Raw genomic sequence first — 10299 nt, forward strand, 5'->3', positions numbered from 1 at the left:
AAAAAGATTATTTTACTGTATGCAATGTCATCAAATCAGAGACCTAAAAACATTAAACCTAAGTGTTGTTTTTTGTTAAAGGTCATTGTGACTACAGAGTTCATTCATGTGTCATTCATCCACTTTTAATGAACCCAGCATATTGTAATTAATTAGTCTCGTCAGTAACAATTGATTGATGCTTTAACTTAAAGCTTGTATGTCAGCTGCTGTAAAAAATCCCTTTGGTGTCTCAGAGGACAGATGACACGGCTCTTTTACCATCACAATTAAAAGCTGCACCTTTCAATACAGCAAGGTATTGAGGTAGGGTAAGCCCTGCCTGGCCATCCCTAATGTATGAATTTAAAAAACGCACTTCTCCCAATTAGTAATGCACGTCCTGTTTTTGTCATCCAACGACAATTGTGCGTAATGTGATTGACAGTTAAGAAGAATGCCCCGCCTCTTAAAGTCTACGCCTGCTAAGAAGGCTCTCACAGCTGTCCCCAACATTTAAGTAAATCCATTTAAAGGTGTCCAAAGCGAACTTTTAAGGGCCATCTGTGTTAGCACCAGCTGTGGACCGCAGGGTAGTTGTGCATGCGGGAAAGGTGGAAGTTGCGTCCAAAGACAACACAGATGCACAAACAACAACACCATTTCACACTCAAGCTGTGTACCCGGTCAAATTATTCTCGCAATACTAAATAACAGTAAGGGTAACTCAGATAAAGACTCTGAATTGTGATTCAGTCTGTGAAAACACAAAGTCAAAGTCAATTTAGGTAGTTTACTGTTTTTTATATAAAATCATCCTTGATTAACGGTAAAGAATTTTCTTTGAAAATATAATCTTAATAACTTTAATATAAGGTTGTAAAATGTGAAATCAATCTAACTTTGATGCTTTAAATCTTTTAATTAGATTATAAGACATCAGCGTTCACAGACAGGGTTATTTAATTAAAAAATATTTTAAATATACACAATTCAATGACAATCTTGAATGACACTTGCAGTTGTACAAATGTTATCAAAGAGATTGAGCCTTTCATTCATAGCAGGTCAATGTACCACACCTGGAAATAAGAGCAGTCATACTTTGCATAGCAGTGAAGGTCGTACAGTGCTGCAGAGTCTGAAGTATGTTTGTGGAGGTGTATTTGAAGGAATGATGAGGGTTTGTGGGTGGAGGTGGTGGAGTCTAATACAATCAGTACAATAACCCACTCCTCCAGTCTCAATGGGCCTGACTGCATCCTCCAGCTTTAATGGTGGATAGATTCTTTAAGACGCCACCCCTACAGCATCTGAATGTTTTGCACACTGACCCCCTTCCCCCATATACATCGATGGCGCTTTTCCATTGCATAGTACCCCACGGTTTAGTTTAGTTTGGGTCGGGTCAGCTCACCTCACTTTGGCGTGGTTAGCTTTTCCATCGAGTTTAGTATCACTTCGGAGTGGGAGGGATTATAGGCGTGTCGTTATATTTACGCTGCCTACTGCTGTGACATCATACACGTGAGAGCGTTGTTGTACATTCCCATACATTCATTTATTTCTCAGTCTGCCACAAAATAAAAAGTGGCCACCACAAATAGATGTTTGCACATCGCGTTTATAACTACCTCTGTCTCACATGACAGTTTCTGTTCAAACACCCGACCCGTGGCGTCAGTCGACGACGCTCCGCTGAGCCTCATTCAAGTTGCATTTAAGCATATAATGCCGACGTGCACGTCGCGAATGTGCCGCCACTGCAAGTCTGGAAAAAACTGTTATGGTGTCCCGGATTCTCAACTTGCGGATGTTTTTCATCGCTAAAAGGGTGTTTGGAAACTTATAGCAGAACACAGATAACAACATGTTTGCAAGAGACAGCGCAAGCTAGCAGTAAGCTAAAGCTAATATTTACATTATAGCGATGACGCTTCTCTCAGACCAATCAGTGACCTACAGTGTTTTCGCGTCACGTTTGGTATCAGCTCGGGTCGCTTGGAACCCCAACTGAGGTGGTACGAAAAAAAGTATCGGGTACTACGTACTGCACCCAATGGAAATGCTCCCAAAAGTAAGCTGACCCGACCCAAACTAAACCAAACCGTGGGGTACTATGCAATGGAAAAGCGCTATTAGTGTTTGAGAAATATATGCTGATCAATAGCCATAGTTGATGTATGATAAAACACAGTTTTGACAATACAAAATCCTGTAGTACTCTACATTTTAGTATTTACTTTAGAAAACTGTAGTAAAAATTCCTAGATACTAAAGTGGTTTTGAACCGTACCATAAGAATTGAAGCATACTACAGTATTTAAGCCTATAGTTAATAGTATATAGTATATTACAGTATACATTCAAAGTGTATTAATTACAAAAATACTATGTATCATACTACAATTTACTATGGTAAATACTAAAGTATACTATAGTATATTTTCATCTGGCCTCTTTTTATTTACTATGCAACACTGCTAATTGTTATGATGAATATTATTTTTCTTTTACTATATACACATAAAAAACACATCATAACTAAAAAACAAAATTTTAATGATATTTATAACTAAACTGTATGACCGTTGCCCCTGACAACATTCTCCTAGACAATAGTCCCCTATACCCCTACACATTCACTATTCCCAAACATTACTCCACTAATATAGTTCGCTGGAAGGAGTAAATTAAAACGAGTGGGTAAATTCGGACGCTTGAGCTCGCTGGAGACGCTGCAGTTTGGGCGCCATTTTCCGCAGAGATGTGCAAACCTCTGTGGACGAGCTAGCTGTGAGTTAACATCGGAAGTACACTCATTATTGCAGTGCATCGTGGGGTTGTGTGGGTGCACTCATTAATGTCCACTATGATTTCGGACACCACTAAAAATAGATGTTCCCTCAAATAGTGCACCCAAAGTACAGGGAGTTATTTTCATACACAGTCCTAGAATATTGTAGTCTCTTGAAGCACACCATGCTGTTGTCTAGGGGTGGGCGATAAACCGGTAGACAAAATTAACCGGTAGAAATTTGTCAACCGGTAGAGATTTTGGACTATCGTTTCTATCGAGGTTACGTGCCCACGTCATGCTCCTGTGCGTGTGGTCGCGAAAACGTAACGTTTGTACACGTATTTAAGCACTGCAGTTTTAAAACAAGTTATTTTAAGCCATTGAAACACAGACAACAGATCTGTATGCGTGCGTTCTTTCTGTGTGTCAGGAGCGGACAAGTCGCGCAACCGCTGCTCTTTCTGTCTGTGAGGAGCGCGCAAGTCGCGCGACCTCTGCTTATTAAGCTCATTAAGCTCGTGAGCATTTTTCCCGCTTTATTGGCCTTAAATACACATATGCGTCAAAATTCCCGTCTTTGCAAGCATCATCATAAACACGACCAGTAAGGTCTTAAGAGAAAGTAAACAGCTAAAAGAGAAAGCGCATGTGTAACAGTGTATTGGATCCGGACTTTGGTCTTAAAGGGGAAGTTACCTAATTTTGCTCCTGTCTGTCACTCGTGTTAATCAAACAGGATTGAGAAAAAAATCTCTCACTGCTCCTGATTAAATCACTTTTCTACCTTAAATAAAAATATATATAGGCCTATACATACATGCATAATTATTTATTATCATTCTTATTGACTGTGTATCTTCAGAGAGCTTGAGTTTTGTTTGTTTTTATCTTCTTTCTATGCTTGTATATGTTTTTTGTGAGAATTATGAACATTTCTATGGTATTAAAGATTTAAACCTTATTAAAACATAAAAAACTCTACCGTGATACATATCGTTATCATGATATAAAATTAATCCTATCGTGATAGAAGATTTTGGTCATATCGCCCACCCCTACTGTTGTCACATAATCAAGTAATATAAACAGAAATCAAATTTTCATGTCCATTTACAGTATTTATTTGTTAAGCAGTCTTGTATTAAGCAGGATTATACCACGGGTCTTGAATGCTTTATTCTTATTGGTTGAAAAATGTTCCAAGGGTATGCATTATTTTTCGATAATCGCACACCTAACTTGTCCAATGTCTTAAAAATAGTCACCAGAGCAATGTTTGTGGTAACCATCAGTAATGCGCTGGTTGATCTGAAATGGTTACCTGCGGTTATGAGTCATCCAAAAATATTTTTTATGATATTCGGGTCACGGTCGGTCGGGTCGTTTGAAATAAAGATGGCAGTTAACTATTTAAACAGTTACTACTTTTAAAAAATGCGGGCCAGGGAGCGGATCGGGTACACTATTTATTTTTTTTGCGGTCTGAGTTGTGGGCGGTTTTGTTGAAAACGTCAGTCGGATGCGGGTTGTTTATACATTGACCCACGCATCACTGGCAACCATGGTATAAGTGGAATAATTGCAGTACCACCTTGGGTGTGAATTATTTCTTATAATTCAATGGCCCGTTATTTTTTCCTTACTTAAAGCTGATATCAAGCTGATCAGAAAAGGATTGCCACAAGACGGCAGAAGTACATTTGCGGATTTGAAAAATGCTTTTGAAGGCACATGAAATACACACAGATAATGTGTTTATAATAAATATTGCAATATTCCGCTAAAAAATAAGAACTGTCAGTTTTGATTTCATGGGTACTTTTAAGTGCAGTCAGCCAGTAATTTTTGCAAATGAACCCCATTAGGATGAGACCCCCAGTCCATTTTTTTCCCTAAGAAGTAAACATGAACTCAAATGTACAACTTAAGAAACACACAAGGATAACATCCACTTGTGGACCCACCTAGTGTTCTGTACACACATTCTCTGATTGAGCAATGGCACTGATGTCAAACAAGAACCATGTCACAACACATGAAGTGAGGGACACGTAATCTCACACGCTCTGTTTTTCTCTGCAAATCTTAAATCTCCTGTATTGCTACATTTAGTAAAATAACAACTACAGGCCAAAAATTCAGGGGTTCAGGGTTCAACCAACTTAAACATTAAGTAATACAGGAAGTCCTTGCAAAGGTATTTTTAAACAGAAATTTGACCCATCCCGGCACCCATAGAGCTGCTTAATAGAATAAGCAGCTGGGTTTTTATTCATGCTTCACATGCAGTGACAGTCTGATTTTCAGTTTAATTTTCCATGTTTTCTGATAATATCCAGCTTTCTGTGCCAGGTACGAGTCATAGTGAGTCGATGGAGGGATATATGACATGGACTGGGGAAGTCTTTAAAAGCTGAGCCATGCATGCTGTGCTAAACCTTTGCTTCGTAATTGACTCCACATGTTGTTTGCATAATTCCCCAAACACCCCCCTCCAAGCCAACTCCACCCCCCAACCAGAGACCTACAAGTAGTTACAAAGTTCACAGACACAGATATCCAAATCTTCCACCTATCTTTATATACAAGCATCAAAGGAAACCATCTAATTCTGTCAAAATCACCAACACAATTTCTGTAAGCAAGAGGACTGAGCCGTGATTGGTCAGCTGATGTTTGCTTTACAGTGCCCATACACCAACCACGCAGGAGAAGAGTGGGTGAAAGATGCGAATGTGGGTATGAGGGTACAACTATGTGGGTGTGAGGTTCTTTCTCTCCCTCGTTCGTTTCAACATTTTCGCTAAACTGACAAAATGTTCTGCTGCGTGTCCTCTGGTGTGTTCAACCCTTGACCCTCATGTCCAGCAATGGTTTGTTTACTGAAGCTGTGTACGGGAGGGGGAGGAATGACTGCTGAATACTGACACAGTAAGCATGCAAAAGTCTACATCTGCTTCAACTATAGTTGATCCTCAGCGCAAATGATTTATGGCAACTGTCAGAATCCTTCAATAGTAACTCTGTAAATATACTATGCTCTGTGTATCCGTCATGTAAAGTGTTCCAAACAGGCTTTATGATATAAAGATGTGAAACGAAATTTACGTAGAGACATGATGTCGTTTTTTTAGGATAATTAGACATCGAATCGCTCTGCTTGATGGTGAGAAAAATTAAGATGAAAAGAAATGCACAATATACTGTCTATGTGCTGTTCTCTGACTGCCTGTCGTCATGACAACACAGTTAGCGCACCTTGCTGCCGTCTCTTAACCTGAGATGACTTTTATAAACTTAATGGAAAAACAATTAGTCTATATAGTTCCTCAAGGCATTAAGATCCAGACAAAATTTCTTCTGAATTGTATTATTTACAAGTAACGATAAAAATTTCAACACTGTACATACATTTACATTTATTGGTCTACCAGAAGCTTTTATCCAAACAAAGTGGAATCATTTAAAATTTTGTCGTATGAGCCAACAATAAGCATACTAGTCTACAAAGCTATATAAGTAGGAATAGAGTTGACGCTATGCAACATCTCAGCATTGCCAGCCTGATCTTTACAAGTTGGCTAATTCGGATGAATTCGTATAAAGTGAATTGTAGAAAAACGTATGATTATTTATTAGCATTAATAAAAGCACTAACAAAGCCCCACCCTTGACCCCTCCCCTCTCAATGTCACTAAAGCAGATCGTACAAAAATGTATAAATGAGATCGTATTCATTAGCTACCTTGTAAAATAGTTATGAACTGCCACAAAATTTTTCTGCATGTTACGCTTTGATTTTTACTGTAATTTACAGTGTTTTTTATTTTTTAAGAATTTACATCATCGACATCGTCCTTCTTGTATTACCAAACAATGGAAATGTATTCTCGAAACCAAACATATATTGTATGTACTGATGCAATAAACAACAACAAATAATTTTTCATTCAGTTCAGTGTGATGAGCAAGAGCACACCTGTATCCATCTCTGCAATGAAAGAAACGCTCTGCATGCTGTTGACTAGGATCAGTGACAGACTGAACATAAACTGAACATGTCCACAATAAATATGCCGTTCTTTAGTGGTTTGCCGCTGTAGTGTGATTAAGGGCAATGCTAAACATTAAAAAGACACGGGGGCATTCCTCCGGGTCAAGCCAGAAACAGACGGGGCCAGTTTGGGATTCAATCCTAGTACCGCTGCCTGGCCTGGAGCTTTCGAAGATTTCCTAGATAATCCCTTAAGGCGTCCAGTCTAAAGCAAGTTCCATCAATAATTCACTACCCCAGCCCACCTGTGCGAACCTCCTCCAAGCAGAAATCTGCTAACCTTTAATTCCTGATGCACATGGCTAGCATGGTCAATCGAGAGACCGTTTTAATAGAAACCTCCGGTGCAATAGAAAGTAGTGCTGATAAGCAGATATGCTGTCCTGTGATTATTGGCTCCTATTATTGAGCCCTCTATCTGGCCCTCTATCTGTCATCTCAGGGGCATGGATAAAATCCTCCAATACTCTTCTGATAGAGATTCTAAAGCAATCAAATATACCCTACACAGTCAATAAAATCGGATTTTGACTTTTCTCTTTAAGCTTTAAAGTCCTAATAAATGAAAAAATGAAAAAAATAATATTTTTATTAATAAACTACAAGCCTATTGGATGTAAAAGTCTCGCATTTTCTTGTGAATGCAGCTTGTTTGTGCAAAACTCACCACAATACTAAGGTGTTCTGGGTTGTTGCCATGTTTCTGGTTGCCAACGGTGTTTTAAATGGTTTGTAAAGCATTGTTATGGGGTTGCTAAGGTGTTCTGGCTTATTTCAAGAGTGCCAGAGATATTGGATATAACAAGATTGAGCATTCCTGTTAATATGAATAGAGGACAATGCAATGCTCATTATGGCCGCTCTGGCAACAGAAGTCCCGCCTTCCAGTTAAAAGAACCAATTATCATTCGATAAAGACTGACGATTCTCTGGGGGAGGGGCTCTGTACAGAGTCGTGTGAACTTGTGCGCATGCGCAGTACCTAAAATGACCTCGACAAAAATGTGTAAATGTGCGCAATTTAGGCTTAAGAAACGAAAGGTATTGTACAGTTGATGTCAGGTTTGATGATGAGAAATATGTTGTTTAATTGTGATTTTAGCAGCTGGTTTTAGAGATAAGTAGATAGGACTTTAGTCTTGCATGACTGAAATAACTCCCCAGAGGTAAACATTGCCACCTACATTCCCGAACTTAATTTCTGCGCACCTCGTTTCACTTCTGTTTGTTTTGTTGGTTTTGCTTGGCGCTTTTATGGTTTGAGGACATCACGCAAGTTGCATTGCTACGTAGGCCTACGTATTGTAACCTTATTAAAGAAGAACCTAATAAAATATGAAAAGATATATTCTGAAATATTTTATATAAGCTATAGAAATAGACGCAAAATGCATGTCATTTTTTATTTTGTTTTTAATGACCAGCCCTAACCCGCCCCGCCAATTATGTGACAATTTCTTTACCCGCCCTAACCTGACAGGTTATGAGATGACTCGCACATTACTAGTGACTTTTCTAAACGGACTTTAGGTGCACTGCAGGGTGTTGCTAGGGACTTTTGGGTGGTTGCTATATTGTGAATTCCTGGTGACATTCTGGTCTCTAGATATTACCAGGGTTCAATGCAAAATCCTGATTGGCTTATAGACATATTTAGACACTCCTCGAAAAGCAGCACAAATGTAATAGTTTTGGTTAGAGGTTTGAAACAAACCCCAAGTATGAACAATCATGAAGATGCTTGCCTAAGCACTAACTACCATTCATACCTATAGTCTCTGCACCAATAATGATTTGCTTGGTGGTTTTGAACAATACACACGCAATTGTGTTGCAGTAAGTGTGTGCATTAAATAAGCTCATCTCTGTGCCAAATAGCCTTGAGCTGCAAAGGTTGTAGTCTCACAGTTTAAGGTTGAGTGACCAACATTAGCACTGACAGTCTCAGACCGAGACACACTGTATCAAAGTACACACACACCACCCAATCCCAATTACACACACACACACACTGCCTGCACTTGCACAAAAGCACAACGACCTCCACACCGCTTCACTGTCTTTTGCGACCAGGTCTGCCGTAATTGAAAAGAACAGCCACGGGCCAGCCCACAACCACATCACAACAACCCAGGAGCCCGACACTGACAGCCAGCCATCAATACCGATGTCTGTTCCTTGAGGAGCAGATGACATCCACGACACCACCCATGTAACACCCCGGTGCACACATACAAACGCACACCTCTCGCCCACTCGCTGTCCCTCCTCCACCACTTCAGTCTCTGATTCCTACCCCCGTTTGTCACCACGGTAACTCCGCTCACCAGGAAGCCTGTCATCTCTTTGGAGATACACGTGCCATCACCAAACACACGCTCGCGCTCACACGCGCTTACGCTCAATGAATGCATGAGCGCCTTTAACGGGATCAAACTTTTCCAGCGAGAGAAACAGCGGACACCAGGAGACCTCTAACTGGCTTCTCACACAAGCACACACTTTTCAGACTGTGTCAATATTTAAACCAGAAAGCCATTTGCCTCTCCAATAAAAATAAAAAACTCTGGAAAAATATCCTCAAAGCATCTAAATATGCCAGAGAAAACACTTTGTGAACCGAAGTGATGCAACAACAACTAAACTCAAAACAATTTAGACGACTTTACAAAAGCCAAATTTCTATTGTAAAATAGATGTGTATAAGTAAATAACACTGTTTATAAGTGCACGTAATAAAAATGACATCATGCTTTTTTGTAATGTCTTCGGCCACCTGCATTGTACGGTGGTTAGAATGCTGGACAGCATCAGACTTGTCATCTGCCGTAACAGTACGATGACAGCTAAACAAGATGCGCAAAGCAGATACAACCAAGCAAGTAACAACATTCAAAGTACAGAAAAAATGACAGCAACAAAAAACAAGAGAATAATAATATATAGACAGACCTGAGCAGAAGCTGCCGAGCGACAGAAACTGTCTTCCTTATACAGTCCGCTCTGTCTCTCTGTGACTCCCTCCCCTCTCTGCTCCTCTCAGCTGCTCAGGGCAGTTCTCAGGAAATGAATGGGAGCTCACAGAGAACTGTTGTACTTGCAAATGACTTACCACGGTCACATGATCCGCTAAATGTAGGGTGGGCCGGTGGGTGGAGGCTTCGTAAGCAAGAGAAGACAATATACTCTAAGCTTTAACAGCATGCATCGAATTACACGGGGCCCCTCGTGGGAGGTTTCCGACATGTCTCTGAGCCCAGGCAGCGGAGAAACGGTACCTCCCCATTTAAAGGGGAAGAGAGAGAGAGACAGGGGAGAAGAGAGACAGGTAGAAAAAGACTACTGTAAATGAGCGCATATTTTTCCACACCTTTCTGCCTTTCTGTGGAAAAATTGTGTTGGAATTTGACAATAACAGGGGGAAAAGCAGAAAGCATGTATGATGATAAATACATTAGATGTATAT

The 10299-nt window shown here is 40.0% G+C and overlaps 1 protein-coding gene across 4 annotated transcripts in view; it reads right to left on the reverse strand.

Moving 5' to 3' along the window:
• Window positions 1-10075, reverse strand: part of klf12b (Kruppel like factor 12b) — a 43164-nt gene extending 33089 nt beyond the window's left edge. The window contains exon 1 of one of the 4 annotated variants that reach the window (XM_065251761.2): window positions 9786-10075. The gene's annotated coding sequence lies outside the window, so the exon portion shown is untranslated. The remainder of the gene's footprint in view (window positions 1-9785) is intronic. The other 3 variants (XM_065251760.2, XM_065251762.2, XM_065251759.2) reach the window with 3 other exon arrangements.
• Window positions 10076-10299: the final 224 nt, after the last annotated feature.

The sequence above is a fragment of the Paramisgurnus dabryanus genome, chromosome 15 (genome assembly GCF_030506205.2).
Source record: "Paramisgurnus dabryanus chromosome 15, PD_genome_1.1, whole genome shotgun sequence".
In the NCBI taxonomy this organism is placed as follows: Eukaryota; Metazoa; Chordata; class Actinopteri; order Cypriniformes; family Cobitidae; genus Paramisgurnus; species Paramisgurnus dabryanus.